This window comes from Acinonyx jubatus, chromosome E4 (genome assembly GCF_027475565.1).
Source record: "Acinonyx jubatus isolate Ajub_Pintada_27869175 chromosome E4, VMU_Ajub_asm_v1.0, whole genome shotgun sequence".
Lineage (NCBI taxonomy): Eukaryota > Metazoa > Chordata > Mammalia > Carnivora > Felidae > Acinonyx > Acinonyx jubatus.
In genome coordinates this window covers 16,297,566-16,318,742 of record NC_069395.1, presented here as the reverse complement: position 1 = coordinate 16,318,742, position 21,177 = coordinate 16,297,566, and the positions used below count along the sequence as shown (strand labels likewise).

The 21,177-nt window shown below is 36.6% G+C and overlaps 2 long non-coding RNA genes across 2 annotated transcripts in view; one reads left to right on the top strand and one right to left on the bottom strand.

Annotated features, from left to right (window-relative positions):
• LOC128313036 (uncharacterized) overlaps positions 1-21,177 on the bottom strand; it is a 65,943-nt gene that overhangs the window by 31,780 nt on the left and 12,986 nt on the right. The gene's annotated exons all lie outside the window — the stretch shown is intronic.
• On the top strand, positions 1,840-6,184 carry LOC113603985 (uncharacterized). Its single transcript, XR_003425805.2, has 3 exons — positions 1,840-2,041; positions 2,725-2,809; positions 5,656-6,184. It is a non-coding gene; the product is annotated as an uncharacterized LOC113603985 (long non-coding RNA).

Below are 21,177 nucleotides of genomic sequence, written 5' to 3'. Positions count from 1 at the left end.
AAACCCTGCTTCAGGTTCTGTACTGATAGCACGGAGTCTGCTTGGGAATCTCTCTCTTTCTCTGTCCTCTCTCTCTCTAAATAAATAAATAAATATTTTTAAAAAAGAGAAAAAATGCAAGGGGAGGTCCCAAAGGAATGAATATGTATTGGTGAGATTTCATAAAGCAAATGGCCAGACGGGCCTGCTTCCCTGTGACTCAGAAATCACACAAATTGAAGTGATCATCAGTTTGTAAAGCATATCTAACCTAAACTGCACAGGTAATGTGGGCTCCCTTGTTAGGCCCATCACCTCAAAATTGTAGATTCTGAGCAGGACTGAGTATATATAGAAAATTTGAAGTACACCACATATTTACTTGATAAGCAAAGCATTATAAAGATACTTCAAAATAAACAGAAATCATCCATAAGGCAAGTAGAAGGGGTTATTTAGCTGGCAGTAAATATAACAAGAGTTAGTTCCAGGCAGAGAATATCTCTTGATTGGACCACATAACAATACATAAAAGTAGGTAATAGTCATGTATACAACACATGGGATCATTTTATGTGCATTTATATAAGAAACATAGTTTCTGAGGCTCCTGGGTGGCTCAGTCGGTTAAACGTCAGACTTCCGCTCAGGTCACGATCTCGTGGTTCGTGAGTTTAAGCCTCATGTCAGGCTCTGTGCTGAAGAGCTAAGAGCCTGGAGCCTGCTTTAGATTCTGTGTCTCCTTCTCTCTCTCTGCCTCTCCCCTACTCATTCTTTCTTTCTCTCTCTCTGTCTCTCTCAAGAATATATACACATTAACAAAAATTTTTAAAAAATAAATAAAAAACATAGTTTTTTTTTAATTTTTCTTTAACGTTTATTTATTTTTGAGACAGAGAGAGACACAGCATGAATGGGGGAGGGGCAGAGAGAGAGGGAAACACAGAATCGGAAGCAGGCTCCAGGCTCTGAGCCATCAGCCCAGAGCCCGACGCGGGGCTCGAACTCGCAGACCGCGAGATCGTGACCTGAGCTGAAGTCAGACGCTTAACCGACTGAGCCACCCAGGCGCCCCAAAAAACATAGTTTCTTAACACAGAGAATATGGTTCATCACTTATTGGAAAAGGTCGAAAGGCACATCAACATTATATACTGTAGCAATGTGTACTGTTTACATATATTTTGAGACCAAGATAAAATGCATATGAATTTCAAATTAAATTTTGTTTTCATTTTAATCAATAATTCTCACATTTAACTAGGTCACAAGGGGGGCGTCTGTATTAACTGGATAGAGCATGACAGGAGAAAATATAGAAGTATTATGTTTTTTTAAACATGTTTTTAAAAGCATTTAACTAAACCTTTTCTCAACTACAACTTGGTTTCTTTAAAGCTTCCTTTATTTCAGGCTAAGGTTTTATGAGCAACTCCCAATTTATACTTATCTTTGTGAGAATAGAAATTGATTTTCTACTATAAGTGTTGCTTACTCTAGGGAATAGACACATTCCAGAAAGAGAGTTGCTGGAATTTTTTTTTGTAATACTTGCATTTTATTTTCTCTTTGACATTCATTATAAACTTGAAGACTGTATGGCGAATATTACCACGAGAAAAAGTCCACTCAAACTTAGTCTTTGGAAAAAAATTTTTTTTTCCTGAGAAAAAATTACTAAATTTAATGTATAATTGCAAATTAGAATTTGGCAGGTATTAATTTTAGCATGCTGCCTTTCAGGTAACAAAACTGGGCGTTGAAATTAAGCAAAGGAGCTAATAGTTGTTGAGAGCCCAGTGTGATTCTATGTGCCATGTGTGATTATATACCTCAAAATGCATGCATTTTTTCCTTCAGATTGAGATCCTTGGACTAATTGCATCATAATCAGATGGAATGGTATGTTTCAAGGCTGACTGTTAGTCTACAAAATTAGAATCCAAGTCTTTGAGGATGAGGCTGGGAAATCTGCATTTTTAACAAGCAAGTCTGGTTATTTGCTAAGCAGTCTAAAGTTTGAGAAGCACTGATCGATGTTAGTGAGGTCCTCCCTTCCTAGGTAAATTTTTCATAAACTAAGTTATTGAAAAAGACACTGTTTACATAATTTAAGTTCTTATTTTTTAATTTCTTGACTATATGTATAAGAAGAATTTCTGTTGAATTGTAATGGCAGAGCTTGGATCTGTTAAGGAGGGTATATGAATACTACTGACTGAGACATTGCCTCTTTAACTCTTAAGGAAAAGAATTGCTCTTTGGGGGACAGAACAAAAGCTGTAACGCTGAGACCTCCCTTACTGGATTTCCCCCATTTCTCTCAGATGAATGGATCTTCCTAGGCTAAAACCCCAAAGCAAACCACAAAAATGATTCTGAAAGGTAGCTAAATCAAAACACTTTGATAAGCCATCAAAGGCTGATACTGTCTTTTACTAACATTCAGCGGAACACATATTGCTACATACTAGGAACTGATCGCTCAAAAACCAATTGATGTCACAGACAGTGCTAAAGTGGTTCATGAATTTGAAATGACAACAGATGCTTTGAAAAAGGGAAGCCGGCTGGATTTTGATTGAACATGCTAATTTCCAAAAGAACCATTCCCTAGCTTGATTTTATACAGTGCAACCTGTTAAGACTATTTGGAAATCGCAGGGGCTGGTGATAAAATAATAGTGGGCTCAATTATCCATTATCAGAGGAAAAGAGAGCAGCATTCCCTTTGTCCCTTTGCAGGTTGATTTGAATACACAATACCAGAGGGCGCGGTGAGATGACTCACAGGACAAGTGGCTGCAGCTTTGGGAACTATCAGAGATGAGTAAGTGACAAAATTTGGGGATATGTCCCTGCTAATTTGGTTCTGCATTGAGATTAAAGCTTTAATGTCTACCACTTGAGAAAAGAGAGTTAAACAAACAGCCTCTGTCCTTAAGGCAAGATTAAATTGAATCCTTTATCATGGGGATCCATAGAGGATGAGATTAAGAATTCTCATCAGTTAACTTTAGAAAATGCTTAAATGTAGGATCTCATGGTACAGAAATGTTTCTTTATAGCCAAGTTCCATTCAGCGGCAGAAATCTCAAAGTAGAAATTGAGGACTTTTTGGATTGATTAATAAGTTGATGGCAGTCCTGGACCTCCCTCTGCTCAAGCATTTTAGAATTTCTCCTGATTAAATCAGCAGTGAGAAGATAGCCTCGTTGTACCAGCAACAGTGATATGAGTGTTAGCTCCCAAATATTTTCTCTTGTTGTCTGATAGTTCCTCTGTTTAATCTAATTCCTTCGACTCTTCCAGGGGTACAAATTTTGCTTGTGCTTTAGCGTTCTTCAGGGCAGGGATTGCAGTGATGTGAATGAGTCATGAACCTGAAGAATGAAATGAAGGGATGGGGCACCTGGGTGGCTCAGTCGGGTAAGCGTCTGACTCTTGATTTCAGCTCAGGTCATGACCTCACAGTTCCTGAGTTTGAGCCCCACATCATGCTCTGCACTGACAGCACGGAGCCTGCTTGGGATTCTCTTCCTCTGTCTCTGCCCCTTCCCTGCTTGCTCTCTCTCTCTCTTTCAAAATAAATAAATGCACATTAAGAATGAAATGAAGGGAATTTTTGCCAGAAAACGTGGTAATCAAGATAAATATCTAAAAAATCAAAATAATGAAAAAAATTCCAGAGGAACAAAAATGTTGAAATTTTAAATATAGTCTGTTGTAGTTTGTTTTCTGACCCTGCATTACTGGACAGTAGGAACAGTCATTTCCACTTGTCCTGGCCCCAGAGCCATTGAATCTTCCTTGTCCCCCAGGCCCTCCACTAGGTAGATTCATGGGAGTTGACAGTGACATGCAAACAGATGGGGCAACCATGGGGTTTATATAGGGTATATATTTTTTTATTGTAACGCTTTATTGTTTACCACTTGATTCAAAACATGAGAAGATACTTGGATAAGTGAATAAAGGGATGCACATTTTTTCTATGTGTCTCCAACATGACACTGTTAGTATCTTAAACTATTTAATATACAATTAACTCAAGGTATCTCATTAGCCACATCTGAATGTTAGAATGATGATACTTAAAATTTCAAATAACTTTCCTGTTTATGTTTTTAAGAAGTGATAGTCCTGCAGTTGAATTGATCCCCCACTATTTAATTGGTATTATGTTCTTTGAAATAGGATTAACCACCCTTTTCACAAATCCAAAATGTGGATTTTGTGTTTTAAACTTAGGGATATTATATCCTGATTGACAAGCAGTCAGAAAGGTTGAAAGAACTAAAGAATTTCATCCCTACTCTGGGCCCAAAGACCCAGCTTAGAAAGCTGCCTGTAGAGGAGCTTAAGAGAGATTTACTGGAAACATTTTTTTTTGGCTTTTAAAGCTCTTTTTAATGGGTAACCTAAATGCCATTTTAGTATAGAGTCTGTAGACTTCTAACGGCCATACCAGAAGTGCCCCTTCTAATTGGCTACTTAGATGGCAAGGTCACATATATCAATCAAGATAGCAGACATTTTGGAAATGTATCACTGGGAAAAGTAAGACTGAAAGAATCATTAAATACTTTTTATAGTTTTCTTTCCAAAAAATATAATAGCAGAAATCTAATCTCAGAATTGTCAGATACTTATTATTTTTCTGATTAATTATAAAGATTTAACCCCTTCCTGATAAAATTTTATCAATTCAAGAAAAGTAATATCAAGTGCTCCTTGCCTCTACTTTAATTGGAATTTTGTTTAGTTTGAAAGGTTTTATAATAAAATATTGAGAATATCTCATCCAATGTGAATATCCGAGAACCTCTGCTTCTTTTGAGGTGCAGTTTGAAAACCAATGCAATTTTAGATGGCACTTATATCAAGCCTTTACAGGTGACTAAAATTTTGAAGATAAGAGAACTCACTTAAAGATACACTTCTAAGGATTTCTTCCTCCTCCTCCTGTCCCCCTCCTCCTTCTCTTCCTTTCTTCTCTTCTTCTTCCTCCTTTTTCTGGTTTTGATTTGTTGCCATTTGTTTTTAATTGGGATTGACCCACGATATATCTTAAGTCAACATAACAAGACGGTGAGTACCTTACTCTGAATTTTGAAAACCTATTGGTATTAGCAAACAATAGAAGAGAGGAAACCAAAGCCACATGTTCCAGGGATGTGCAATAAAGTCACAAGTTTTAAAATGTAATCGTAGGCAATCCCTTCATTGATTGAATCATATGAATGGAGACTTTGAAGTTAAACCCCATGGTTTATTTTGAGGAATAAAGGGTTAAGCTTTAAAGGCATAATATGGAAATTGAGAACAAGGGTATTTCCAACCATTTAAAAGAACACTTTCCTGAAAAGCTGTTTGGGTACCTCCCATTGTATTATATCATATACACAGCTAACTGCATAAATCTCCTTAAGCAGGATTTCATTTTTCCTCTTCAAGAAGTTATGTAGACAATAAATAGAACAGATTGGACTTGTCTAGCAGGCATAAGGTAAAAAAAAAAACTGAAATTATTTTTAAACTTCTTTGCTAATGTTCAATGTCATGCTCTTGAAGCCACTATGATTTTTTAAGTTGTTGGTATTCGTTCCTGTAAAATATAAAACATATGAATATTTTTAGAGAGTTTATAGATCCATGGTTTTTCTTTTTTCTCAGCAAATAAGAGAGATGGATATACAAGCAAATGTCCTAATGACTAGAAGCAGAAGGAGAGAAAAAGTAAGATAAAGAGAAGTGGGGAGACTATATGAAGAAAAGAGCTGACAGTACAGATGCTTTAACCCATGAATCTTTTATTTTTTTCATATACACCTTGTTATTGAAAATGAATGGCATGAACTTATGTTACCGGAGAACAGTATGGAATGTGAAACCAGAGGGAGAATTTGCAAATATGTATTTCTTAAAGAGGATTCTCTTTCTTACTGGAAATATTATTTAAACACCTACCTACTGCTGACTATTAAATTCAAATGTGTTTTTTATGAACATCTTCACAACCCACCTCAACAAACAGATTCAAGAAAGAATTAAAGGAAAGAATGTGTCTAAGTTTCTCTCCATTAATGAAGGGGAAAGTCAGGCTTTTGTTATTTTTCCAGGGAAGTATAATTCATGTCACTGGAGGAAACTACTGCTAACAGTGTGAGTATTTCATTATTTTCCTCATTCTCTCTTTCTCTCTCTCTCTTTCTCTCTTTCACACACACACACACACACAAACACACACACACACACACACACACACGTCGCACCATCTAAATAGAATTAATTCCTTACTTTGATTTTCACATTCATTCATTTTTTTCCCCCTTATGAACAGTAGTCCAGCACCTCCTACCTAGCAAGAAATTCTGATCTGAGAATTGAGGATACCATACTGAAGGAAACATGACTATCACACTCAAGATTTCCTAAGCTTTTTGTAAATAGGGATATAGTATGTTTGGGTGTATGTATGCCTGTGATTATCATCTGCATAGAATAGTTTTTTGCACATAAATGTTCCTTGGTAACTAGTAGTGAATTGTTTGTTTCATTGATTTTATTTATTCATTTATTATATGTTTTTTTCCAGGGAAAAGGTCAGTGATTATAAAACAAAATACATTGGAGATATTCTTATCCTTAGTAAAAATTCTCAAAATTAAATATTATACCATATATATTTTCTTATTAATTTAATAAATATATATCGAGCCACTATTATGTGTTAAGCACTTACACTTTACAGACTATGATAAAGAACATTTGTGCCCATGCACACCACAGACTCGGTTCTCGGTTCCCTGGAGAAGATGTTATGCTTGATGATTCCATTTTCCTTTCTGAATACAAACTAAGAATAACATAGAGTGCAGTAGTAATGAATAACCCTGTCAAAGGGCCAAAGAACAATGATGTGAGGTGCTTAAGTATTTTAAGCAGCTGCCAAATACTAGAAAATGTACCCAGCAATTGATTGATCACTTTGTGAAAACAAAAACAAACAAACCGAAAGGTAAAATAAGGGAAAAAGGTTTTTGCACCTTCAGATATTACCTATCTGAATCTACTCCATTATATGCTCCCTTGCTTATAATTGTAGTGTGGTTATATTTAAGGTTTTACTTATTGCTTTTGGCTTATTTCCCCACTGACAGGTTAATATTGATTCAGAACATGTTAATCTCAATGAATATATTTCATTTCCTTTTTTTCTCTTTTTATAGACAAAATTTGACACCATGTAACAAAAATACTCTTTCTTCCCTCAAAATCTAGGAACAACAGGAGACAGATGGGGGCTAGCCCCTAAAAAATTGTATCAATCAATGCACAGCCATGTAAGGACACTACATTTTGTCAAGCTGCTGATCATAAGCAGGATTATCTCAGGGGCAATAGAATTTGGAAACAGACCATATCTTGGCTCTTACAAGTGACAGAGCGAATCCTTTGAGGCTCTGAGCTCATGCTAAGTAATTTCCAATTAACGCATTACAATAAATGAATGTTTTTGTCTTTTTCATATAAGAGCTGAGGCCTTCATGTCATGGCTTCTTTTTACAAGCTTCTGGTTATTTCAGTCCCTTTGTTGGTGTCTTACCTTAGATTTCAAATCTAGCTGTATGTGTTAGACACATCATCAAATATTTTAAAAAATCAATTGGGAATTGCTAATAAATACTTTTAGCAACATAAAATAGCAACTATAAAATTATGTCAATTAAAATTACAGAAATCAAATTAAAAATTACTTTTAACACATTACAGAATTGAGGATCGCCTGGGTGGTTCAGTTTGTTAAGCGTCCAACTTTGGCTCAAGTCATGATCTCACAATTCATGGTTCGAGCCCAGCATAGGGCTGGTGCTGCCAGCTCTGAGCCTGGAGCTGGCTTCTGATTCTGTGTCTCCCTCTCTCTCTGCTGCTCCCCTCTCCCCTCTCAAAAATAAACATTAAAAAAAAACACAAAACGTTGAAATCTTTGATCTATAATTGCTCTTATATCAACAAAAAAAACCCACAAATGCCCATATAAATAAATGCAATTTTAAAGCAGCAAAATTTCTTGTTCTTGCTATATGTCATTCCTGGGTCAGGAAAGGGCTCTGCTTAGCACCTCTGTACCTTCAGACCAGACCTAAGATGGCACAGAAACCATATACCTTTGCCAGCCGTGGCAACACACACACAGACACACACACACACACACACATACACACACAAACACAAACAAAACAAAACAAACAACAACAAAAAAAAAAAAACAGAGGTCTTTGTTGTGGCTCTCAATGACAAATGCTCTAGCTTGAAAAAGACACAGGTCACTTTGACTCAGAATGCATTCAGCAGGTTGGGGCCAACAGCCCCAGCCAACCACAGGCCTCCAGAATTAGGTAGAAGTTTAAAAGTAACAAATATTTGATGAGTGACAATAATGCCGAAGTACACTGCCATTCCCTTCTTCTCTTTATTTTTCTCCATACTATGGTGTCATTTCTAAGTTATATCATTAATTTACTTATTCTACTCACTGTCTATTACCCTCCCCTCCCCATTCCTTACCCAAAGGTAAACTCCATGAGGGACTAAGAAACAGCCATTGTCTACCTTGCTCACCACCATATCCCAGACACCTAGAACAAGATCTGGTATATTATAGTTGCTCATTAAAGACTTATTAGAAGAGTAAGCAATGTATTTTTAAAAATCTATCAAGTTCTTTTTTTATTTTTTTTATCTTATGAATAACCCCAAATGCTAGCAAGTGTGAAATAGGGTGGATATTTGTATAAACAGCTTGCTAATCAGAAATTCAGGTTCACACTTTCTGGAAGTCAATTTGGCAATATGTAACAAGAATCTTAAAACATACAGATACTTTGTTAAAAGTGATTTCTCCTATAGGAATCTCTCCTAAAATAATAATCATAAATATGAAAAAAATTTTGGGAAAAAAATGTTCATTTTAGAACCATTTAAATACGAAAGATCGAAAACTAATCTAAATTTCTAATGACAACATTATGGTCAAATAAATTTACTCTATCTATTTAAATATTTGCCACTCCATGATGAAAAAATACTCATAAAACAATGCATATGTGGCACAAGTTAATATATTTATATATACACTAGCTAAAGAAAAAATTAGGGAGAAATTTCTTGATCGTATGCAGACAGAGCTTCTGTTCCCACTGTAACTTCCAATTGCAAATACTTAGAATGGACTGATAAATTAATCAATCCATAATAGCAATAGAAAATAAGAGAAAGTAACATTAAAATCCCAACATTTGAGGAAACTTACAAAAAGAAAGCAGATAGGATCTGAGTGAGGAAAGAAGCAGACCCCAAAACATGCACATATGTCAGCTTTCATAGAGGATGAAAACCATTCTGGGTGTCCTTGAAGTATAGATGAAGCCTCATAAAAGAGCAGTGAGCCCTGCCTGAGTGACTGGAGAAGAAAAGCACACTGGTTTCTTTTCCTCTCCTTTCTGATTATTAAGCAATTAACAGCAGAATTATTTGATCCCAGACCACAGCAGGGTTTGCTCAAACAAGAATGTTAACTGAGATAAGTTAGGGGTCAACACCCTTCATGTTACAGCTGTTTCACAGTGGCACTCACCTCTGCAATTCCTGTAGGAATGTGGAGTTTGGTCACACATTGCGATACTGTTTTGATCAGGACATGGGAAGTGGGAGGTTCCAGAAGCTTTTCCCCCTTCCTAAAATAATACCTCTTCCCAGTAAACATGAATGTACTTAGCATCATAGCCTTGAGTGACATAATAAAAATAAAAGGACAGAATTAGAAGCATAAAATGTTAAATATACAACAATAAAAAATAGTCCCACTATAAACTCTGGACTTGGGAAAAAGACACAGAATGGATCTACAATCTGCTCGGCCCCACTGAGTTTGATGTGAGCCAAGACTCTGTTTATCACCTGACTTTCATAAGCCCCACTTTGACCTGTGCGATACTCTGGTATTTTTGTCATTTCAGTGCTGGTATTTAATGACTCCCCAAACTTCTGGACAAATCCATTTCTCTCATGCACAGTTACACTTGTAAATGACTTCAAGTCCCTCTGCTAAAGTCTTGGAGGAAGATTTACTTGTGGTTATGTTTCAGGAATGTTTTTTTTTTTACTTTTTAAAAAAATATTTATTTATTTTTGAGAGAGAGAGACACAGATTGAGCTGGGGAGGGGCAGAGAGAGAGGGAGACACAGAATCCGAAGCAGACTCCAGGCTCTGAGCTGTCAGCACAGAGCCCGATGTGGGGCTCGAACTCACAAACCAGGAGATCATGACCTGAGCCCAAGTTGGATGCTTAACCAACTGAGCCATCCAGGAGGCGCACAGGAACATTTCTTAAAAGGACCTGGCCACGTCAAATAAGGGGCTCTGAGACCTAGAAAAGAGGCAGAAATTTCCACTTATAGTTACTTGAATCAAGCTCTGCCTATCTGACCTAAAATTTTACAACTTACGTAGATCAAGTGGTAGCCGAGTATGCTCCTATTTTATTCTTAATTATACCAAGATTGATTTTATCCTCAGTGATACCACCATAACAGATGCTATGGGCCAGAATAGTCTGATTGACACTTTTTTCCTGTGGCTTATTATGGTAAGTGCAGCCACCTTGTCTCTGACAGGCGGGTCTATGATGTTGCTTGGACACCACCATTCTGAGTCCCACTCTTCTCGCAAACCATGGGAATCAAATTCTGCGGTGGCCTTTTCCCATTCTTATCGGGTTGCTCGCTAGGACTGCCATCATACAGTACCATAGACTGGGTGGCTTACACAGCAGACATTTATTTCTCACAGTTCTAGAGCCTGGAAGTCTAAGATCAAGGTGTTGGCAGCTTCGATTTCCCCTAATGAATCTCCATCGCTTATAAAGGTATGCCTTCTTTCTGTGTTCTCACAAGGCATTTTCTCTGTATCTAGATCCCTGGTACCCCCTTTTTTTGTTGTTTTAATCTCTTCTTATGAGGACACCAGTCAGACTGGATTAGGGCCCACCCCAGTGGTCTCATTTTAACTTAAGCGCCTCCTTAAAGGTCGCATCTTCAAATACAGTTACATTCTTAGATACTAGAGTAAGAGTTTCGACATTTGAATTTTGGGGGAATATTATGTGGCCCCGAACAATTATATTGGACATCTGAAAAAAAACAGCTTAGAGCTATTCTTAAAGGATGCTTGTTTTCCCTGTACCAATGCATTTCTTATGCACTAATAGTGCTTTGGCCTATTTCTGAGGAATTTGGCTAAGGAATGCCTGAGATTTTGTATATACTAGGTCCATTCCAACATTCCCATTGTCCTGTGCTTCCAAAATCTTTCCTATATAATGTGCTACCAATGAGTCCAACTATTAATACCACTCCCAGGCACTTAAGCCAGCATATTCAATCCTTATTTTTGAGTAAGTGAACTTCATACTAATAAAAGCAGCCTGATCCAATTTTATATTTCTATCTAATAGCATTAGAACCCATTTTGCATATTTGCCAATAAAAATTGGCAAGATCTTGCAATTTCTCTGACTATAATTCTCTAATTGCATAGAAGACCTTATACTACTCCATCTAGGAAATTCTGTAATCCAACTCTCTCTATTAACCTGAAAATAAGAGTTATTCCTTTTGAACAATGCCTGAGTGAGTTTAACCAAATGAAATCTGGTTCCATCAGAAAGAAGTAAGAAGGATCTCTTCTCACAAGTAATATCATTTCAGGGCATTTGGAAGTTCAAAATCTCAGACCTTATTGTTTGTTCAAATGCCTTCATTCTATATCTCAGGGCTTTTTAAGTTTTCCCCTTACCTTATAGGTGAGGCTTGAAGCAAGTGATATTCGGTGCTGCAACTCTACAACATTTACAGTCTGGACTTGGAGCCATTGTAAGCCAAGAGTACAGAAGATATGTAGTTTTTAAAATAATTTCATAGTCTTTGGATTCTCTACCAGTGCATTTTGGGAGAGTCAAAATTGTTGGTTTGACTTTTCTTTTGTGTAAAACCTTTCAGGGAAGTCAGAAAAGGCTAGCCCAGTCCACAGTAATCACCATGGTCACCAAAACAATCAAGAGCCATAGTTACTTGATCCCCCCATTCTCTCCAACTACAACTCATTCAATGATGGTGCCGTTATGAGTAAACAAGATGTCAGCACATTCTGGACATTACTGGTGTCCCATTTACCCCACTGAATTATTTATCCATGTCTCCATCAACATGTGAAACCTATTTCCAGAATCCAATGGTGACTGTCAGTCCATGTAGACATTATTAATTTCCTTATTTTACAGCTGTGGACACAAAGGTCCAGAAAGCTTGAGTATTTTGCCCCAAATCTCATACCTTCTAACTAGCAAATTGGGAAATGGAACCCAGAGAATCTGAAACCAGGCACTGTTCATAGGTCATTTGCATTTATACTCAGTTATGTCTATTATTTTTAAAACTTCACAAAATATAGCTTTATTCTAAGGTTTGCACTTGTGAATCTAAAATCAAAAGAGTCCTCTCTTTTATATAGCAAAGTAAAGACATATTTTGTTTTCACAGTTTAGAAAATATCTTTCAGATTCAGGTATGCTTTCTTTTTATCTTACATTTCAAAATGCTGCCTTTGTGGTTTAAGGGCCTACATAATATATAGATTCTTCCCTTTTTTTCCTTTACCACTATTTATAATTTTAGCTGTTTATCTGTAATTGTTCTTTCTCAAATCATATAATTTTCATATTTCATTTTAAGTACAGAGTACTTCCCAACTTAAATCTATTTCAGTGATTTACTTCACTTTTAAGTATTCAAAGTGATTTTAAAAGCAGCTAAAAAAACTGACTCAGTTTATTATTTTAAAACCTATCTTTGCATTCCTAGGTTTGAAATCTGTTTTATATAGTAACTTATCACCCTGCAGTTTGAATTTTGTGTCAGGAATCATCTGTTAGATCACCCAGGGAACCTTTAATGCCAGGGAGAACAGCAGCAGAAGGGTCTGAAAGATCTGGAGATTACAGTGCACACACTCATAGGACTAGTTTAACAGAACGCCCCTCCCCACCCCACCCAACATCACTATCAATTTGAAAGCAAGACACGTTGCAAGTGGCTATGTGTATCATCCAAATGTTTGATGTGAGCAGTGAGCATTTTGTAGGAAACAGATTCTGACAGAAAAAAGAGAAAACAGGCACACAGCAAAACAAACTTAAAGTTCTCTATATCTCAGCCTGGCTGACAAGGTATTTTCTTCTCCTGTTCCTTTCCTCTTTCTGTAAAGCTATTTGAAAACTTTTGATAGAGGTAAATAAAGGCTATTCCCTACCTTATTGCCCTCCTTTTTTAAGATACCAAAACATCATGTGAGATAGCATCTTGTTTTCACATTGAGGACACACAGAAGGATTTGGGCAGCCAAGTATTTTGTCTTTGCTGTTCTGATCCAAATCTTCTGCATAAACGTACCTTCAAGAAGACTAGAAGCCCTTCCAGAAACAAGATACATGGAGATGAGGATGTCCAAAATGTAATAGTACAGAAGTAGGGCACTCACCTGTTTCTGTGCGTGTTTTTGCTGAGTTGCCCATTCCAGATTACACTTCATTTGTTTTGCCAATTTGTAGTTTTGTTATTTTGTGCACTGTGCTTCTAGCATCTTGATTACATTGCTGGAAACTCAAAACTCCTTTGACTCTTGTGGTGTCTTCCAATCCTTTTGACATGATTCACTTTAAAATCACATTTGACTTCTCATCTATTAGGCTACATCAGAGGGTAGAAATGACCAACCCTTAGTTTCCAGCTTACTAAGTGACTCCATGCTCCTCTTCGTTATTTATGCATGTACACATATGGAAAAGAGCTAAGGTTCGCTGGCTTTTGTTGCTTTAGTTCAGATCGAAGTGAACAGGATGGGTGACATGGCCGAGCAAGTGGTCTGCCACAGTATCTTCCACTTGCTCCAGTCTTTTTCTTCCTCTCTCTCTCCTCTCCTTCTGGGAAAACAACCTCTTTCCACCCCATGTAGAACCATCCTGGTTTGACACCAAGCAGCCATCATACTCAGCAGGTCTCTCTCGTCTCATCTCCTTAACCAACCTCATAAAGCCACTTTCTTGATAAATGGAGTCTTTCCTGAAAGAAAATCCTCATGTCATCTGTACAAAGAACAAAATCTTTCCATTCTGTTATAGTTGGGTCTATAAAGACTAAGTAGGGGCACCTGGGTGGCTCAGTTGGTTGGGCGTCCGACTTCGGCTCAGGTCACAATCTCTCGGTCCGTGAGTTCGAGCCCCGCGTCTGGCTCTGGGCTGATGGCTCAGAGCCTGGAGCCTGCTTCCGATTCTGTGTCTCCCTCTCTCTCTGTTCCTCCCCCATTCATGCTCTGTCTCTCTCTGTCTCAAAAATAAATAAACGTTAAAAAAAATTAAAAAAAAAAAGACTAAATAAGAAGTGGGCACTTTCAAAGGGGAAACTTGTTGCAACTAGAATAAGTGATTATTTGATTAAAAGTGGCACTTGTCATGGGTAAGACCATACATGAATATAACAATATTCATGTTTCATGGACTATCAAAAATAACAGGTCCCAAATAAAGCTATGGATTTTTATTCAAGCTCTTCTTCTTACCATCCTTTTCTTCTTTGTCTTCTCCGCCTCGATTAATGGTAACACTACCATACAGTTGCTTTCACCCTCACACTCTCTACATTCAATAAATCAGCTTGTCTTGTCAGCTTTACCATGAACATATAGCCTTCACCTAATAATTTCTCAACATCACCATTGCGACAAATTTGGCACAAAGCATGCTCATTTCTCACCTGGACTATGGCAATAGCATCCAAACTTATAGCCAGACACGTCTTCCAAATATAAATCAGATTATACCATCTTTTAGTTGAAATTCTTCTAATGGTTTTTTTTCATTGTAATTAGAATAAAACCTAACTTCATACCATGGCTAATAAAATTCAATGTTTCCAATTATCTCAACTCATGTCTCACAGAGTCTCCTCTTGTTAACTAGCCGCCAGTCAACCATTGAACATGTGGGCTCAGGTTCAACCTCAGAGCCTTTGCACTCATGTTCTCTCTGCATGCAGTATCATTTCCCCAGATCTTCAAATATTGGACTCTACCAATGTCATCTCAGAGATTTCTGACCACTGAAAGTGACATATCGCTGCCTACTCCCCATTATATTTTTATGCTTTGTAGAGAAATTTTCATTACAGAATTATAATTTTCTTCACTTAGTTGTTAAGTACCCATTTTCCTTGGCTAGAATTTAAGTGATGAAATTAGAGACTTTTTTTTCTCTGGTGGCATCATAACAGTGCTTGAAACTTAATAGACAAATAATAAACCTTTGAGAAATAAAGAAATGAATGACCAAACAAGCATGCAAAGAGTTACAAGATGTTAGTCATTCAAGTAGAATAACTGGTCAATGGAAGAAGCACTGATATATTTAAAAGAAGAAAAAAATTGAGAGAACCATCATAGGATTTGACCAAAATATTATAGAAAACAAATATTGGTCATGTTGATTCTGCTTTCCAACTCTGCTTATCATTCAATTATATCATCTCTCTAATCTTGTCGTTATTTGCTTGTGACATAGATCATTACCATATAAACTGTTTTAAGTATTTATATAAGAAAGAGGTTTCAATAATTTTGGATAAATTATATATATCTCAGGTAGTGAAAATTGGAGGAAACTGAGTCAAGTCTATGCAAATAAAGCTGGAAAGGACAAGCGAAAACAGCAATTTCAATAAAGTCTCTGGAAGCAGTCATTTAGGGCATTTTTCTGATGAACAGCTGAGAATCATCTAAACTTAGTTTTATTTGTGCAGACACATCAAAGAATGGTTCATTTAAACCCTGCTAACGCATATAGATATTTATAGTTCTTTTTTTATACAAAGAAGAATGTTGTGCAGCTATTAATGTTCATTGAACCAAAGAGCAGGGTGTATTTTGTGTCAACTTGACCAGTTAAAATAGCTCAGTAATGAATGATTATCAGTTAGCTAAATAAAGTTTACTTAGGGATAATAAAATAAACTTCGATATTGATTTATGAGGAGGCTTTGAAAAAGGAAATTCTCTGTAAACATGTGTACTCAATGGACCATCAATAACTATGGCCTTCTTGCTTCATTTACCCTGATCTTATCCTAAGTAAAGAGGCTAAAAATAAATATCAGATGCCTAGAGAAAAGTGTAAACAGCATGTCATTCTAATAAACCTCTTTACAGATCTCATTTTTAAAGCCTAAACATCTACTTGCCATTTGGTTTTTGTCTCAAGTATATTTATATTCCGTATGCATCTCTAAGCAATTTTCTCACGAGTATTTTTTTAGATTGCTGACAAAAATCTCTATTTCCTATACTTAGGACAATTCAATATGGAAGTGATGAAAAAAAATTGTACCTGAACTTTGGAAACTGAAGATTTATTTTAGACTAATATATTCAGTTGCACCCAAAATTGTTTGATGGGAATTTAAAGTGATACTGATTGGAATTCTACTGTTTATTTTATTATATGGCTTTCTCAGAATAACATAACATAATTTGAAGTTTTACGTAGTTTGAATAGGATATATAGGAATATGTAAATATAGCAACATTAAGTGATATTCTGCCCATGAGCCCTATGAAAATTCATTCAAAATGAGACAATATTAATGAAATAATCTGGACAATATAGATAGTAATTATGTAAATGATAATGGTTGCGATGTAAATTATTTCATATGTGGATGAACACTGAAAAAATTTTAAAGTGAGAATGTTTTTATTGGGTATGGAGGAGACTTTTAATTTAAGAAGTTACATAACATAAAAATTCAGTATACATATTGATCATAAAAGCATGTGAAAAAATTGTAAAACATCAAGTTAGACAAATGGGATTGTTTGAAATTCAAAATAAAAAATGATATAGAGAAACTAATAAAATATAATTAATATAGAAGTGAAAATGTCAGGGCACTTTGGATAAGAAAACTTGAAAAATGTCAGCAATATATAATTATGAATTTAAAAAGTATACAGATTCAGTTACAAAATTTACAGGAAAATCAGAGAAGCAGCTAAAGAAAATATAATCAAGCATTAGATGTGAAAGCACCGACCATAACACTTGCCTGAGTCAGCATATTTCCTTATTCCTCCTTTATTTCTAGAATTAGTGATCTGATGACCAGAAGAAAAACAAAGCAAAATGTCAAAAGAGAATTTGGGTTTGACAGTTGGATAACTCAGTTCGGACAACTCGGTAGATGCTGTTATTATCATGCACGTGCTACAAAGGAGAAGCTTGCTTGGCTCTGAGGATAGTGACTCCCATTTTGAATTTGAGATGCTGAAAGACATCTGATTTGAAGTCAGGCAGGTAGAGGTACTCAGGAAAAAGACCCAGGATACAGATGTTACAGAAAACTAGTCTGGATCACCCAGCAGAAGCACCAAGCGGCACTCGGAGATCTTGGAAGAGAGGAAAGAGGTTTATTTTACAACCGTGGGCTTAGAGATCATTCTCCAGAGATCTGAGCCCAGAGCATCAACAGAGGGTACAATTTATCGTCTGTTACTTCCGCATTCCTAATTAGTAGTAATTTGGTGCCTGAGGCAAGCAGGGTGGGAACAAGAACCCAGAAGGGAAGGCTTGGGGCAGGGACTGAAATTCCCTTATCAATCCTGTGGAACACTATGTAACAGATTTTTCCCTAACATAATCACAAGAAATACAAATACTACCTAAGGTGTTCTGATTTATTATAAGACATAAATTCTGTAGAATTGGCAATCAAAACTGCAGAGGTGATCATTGAAGACATAAGAGTGGAGAAACTCTCTGAGACAGAAAATGCAAAAAAAAAGAAAAAGAAAAAAAAAGAATGTCCAAAAGGCAAGAGGCCTGAGATCTATCAAGCTTTCACAACTAGAGTATTATTGTGGAAATGAATAAGAGATACGGACGGAGATGACCAAGCAAAGACCATGCTAGGCCAACATGTGGAGGATGAGCCCAGTAGGACAGGGTGTGCAGGAAGCCCTACAGCATCAGCCAGGGAGCCACGTGAATACAGTGCGCAGTCGGTGTGATGTATGAACCCAGTACGGCTTACGAGGTTCCCAGTTCTAAGGATGGCGATGCATGAACGCCAGCAGGGCTGTAGGAGTTTTAAGGATGGTGATGGCACGGGCATTTCTCACTACAGGGCACAAGCTGGGTAGCAATCCTTGAGCTAATGTAGTAGACAACGTGGACTTACTGTTAGCACAGTATCTGTGCTGCAGAGAGACAGTGATGGATCAGAAGGTGTGTGTCAGCTGGAGAAATGCCTTACGAAGGAAATTTCAGAGTGAAGACGTAGAATAGACCAGGATAGAATCATTTCCAGCAAGTGGTGACGCTCATTTATCTTAATGTGCCAGGGGGGAAGGGAGTGGATAGCAAGGATTCCCTGTTATGCAAGTCACATTGTTCTATCCCTTCGCCCCGAAGCAGCCTTCACTAACGGATAATGGTTTCCTTGCATTCTAAGTCCAGACAAACCCCCGGAATCTTTCTCCACCTAATGAGTGGTTCAAGCAATTTGTTCATCAAAGGCAATTTGCCCACAAAATAATACATCCTGTCATTCATAGTTTGACTTTAAAGAAGGATACAATAACACAATAAAAAGAGGTCTGATCTATTGCTAATACTGATATTTATATTAGAAAAGTTACAGAGGGACAGATGTGCAGAGAACGAAGTTGAGATGCTGAAATAATACAGAAAGTAGGAAATTAATAGAGGTAAGAGGAAAGCAATATTCATAATGATTTAAAGCGTATGTTTGGGGGCTCCTGGGTGGCTCAGTCGGTTAAGCATCCGGTTTCGGCTCAGGTCATGATCTCACAGCTTGTGAGTTCGAGCCCCGTGTTGTGCTGTGCTGACAGCTCAGGGCCTAGAGCCTGTTTCCGATTCTGTGTCTCCCTCTTTCTCTCTCCTCCCCTGCTCATGCTGTCTCTCTCTTCTCAAAAATAAACGTTAAAATTTTTTTTTAAAAAAAGCCTACCTTTGCCCTCCTAGGTATTTGCTAGCATTGGCTTAAGGAAAATGAGCATTTTAGCAATGGATTGGAAATTATGAATTGCTGAATTTATCAAATTATGATGTGCTTGGTTTCTATAACAGTATACTCCCTTTGTAATGTGACAGATCACAGTTCACTATCTAAGTAACTATGTGGGTTTATGGTTGCTCATTGCGTATGTGCAAATATCAAGAACCATATTTTAGAACGCTTCAAATTTTCAAGGAATTTTGAACTCAAAGGTGTCCTGACAACATTTGGAACAAGAACACCAAACTGGCATTTTCTTTGAAAAAGGTACATCTCAAGGTCACTTTTAACATGATCAGTGGGAAAAATCAAAGTGAAATCCCTTAAATCTCCCCTTTTTAAACTAAAGAGGTTTTCTTTGTATGCTTAAGCTTGTTAATTGCATATCTAAGCCTTTTTCCCTGAAGTCCTTAATTATAATACAGGCTTTAGTTCAATTTCATCTCATAAGAACTTTTCTGAGACAATAGCCATACAATAATTTGGTTTTATTATTAAAATAATTACAGCAATATATCAAATGCTATCAAATTACCTAACAAAAATGTAAAGATTAGTTGCAGATGATTAAAAAGAAAGATGGTTTCTGAAAAGAAAACATGACTATAAATTAGTCTTGAGGAGAGAAAAGGCAATATCCCAGCCACCCAGTGCCTAATAATGGTTTGACAACTACATGTGAGAAGTAAAGAAAATAGGACGAAATAATGAATTGATAAAAATATGCAAGTCAGCTACAAAAATGAAAAAATGAAAGAAGCTTCAGTGTTTTAGTCATTGTAAGATACTGGAAAGGTAATTCTGTATGCAATTTTATTTCTGTATCACTTTAGAAGAATAAAAGTAAAAGAAAATGACTGGATTTATTATTGCATTTAAATTGGACCTGTGCTACACCTAACAAAAAAATTGAATAAGATATAGAAACTGGCTAGCCAGAGGGAGAACAGAAGAGACAGAAGTCGTATTTCTCAGGTAAGTAAACTTTTCCTAACCCCAAACACAACATTTATCACTAGAGGCAACAGGGATACTGTCGGGCAACATGACACAAAAGCTGTAAATTTCTAAAATTCCAAGGAGAATTTTCTCTAAATCATTCTGTCTGAGAAAAATCTCCACTTAATGTTATGCATTTATGAGAAAATCAGTTGCTAAGAAATAGAAGAGAAAGAAACTGATAGTAGAAAACCATGGTACCTCCTCAAGATGCCTTGTGAAATTTCAGTTTTTATTTAATTTCTAAACCTTTAACTGTATATATATATTTGAGTCCAGATAATATTTAGTGGAAAATAGTCATGACATTTCATGGTAACAATGTTACAATTGAAAATTGTACTTCTCAATATATTCTATCTCTTTATAATTTCTATTTGAAATTGCATCTTTCATAATGTTAGTATTTCAGCCTCTGCTTTCCTTTAGAATGCATTTCATTTTCAAACACTCCCCACATTTCTTTTACATTTTCTGTGTATATTTTCTGTTTACAGTTGAATTCATTATGAATCTGGTCTGCAAATTTTGATGTTTAATATTTATTCACTTAAAAAGAATATATTTTTTTCTTCTGTGCCAACCACTCTTCTACTAACTGGGGATACAACCATGCATAAAACAGTGTCCTTGCCCTCATGGAGTTTATCTTCTGGTGGTAAGAAGCTGACAATAAAGAAACAATACATCTGTGGTATGTAAAGCAGGGCAGAGAAAAAGTGTGCATCTCAGATAGGTGGCATTGGCACAGTCTCAAAGGAGGTAAATAAACTAGCTTTCTGAGTATTTGCCGAAAGAATATTCTAGGCCAAGGTCACGAAGTGTTCTCAAGTGGTCCTGTGTTTACACAACCAAAGAGTCCATAATGGGGAGAAGAGAACAAGTAAGGGGAAAAGTAGTAGGGGAGGTCAGAAAAGTCATGGAGTCCAGGGTCATGTAGAACTGTATACTTCATGCTGAAAAAACTTAATAGCTTTCTCGGGGTAAGACAAACACCCCAAGACAGAGAAATGG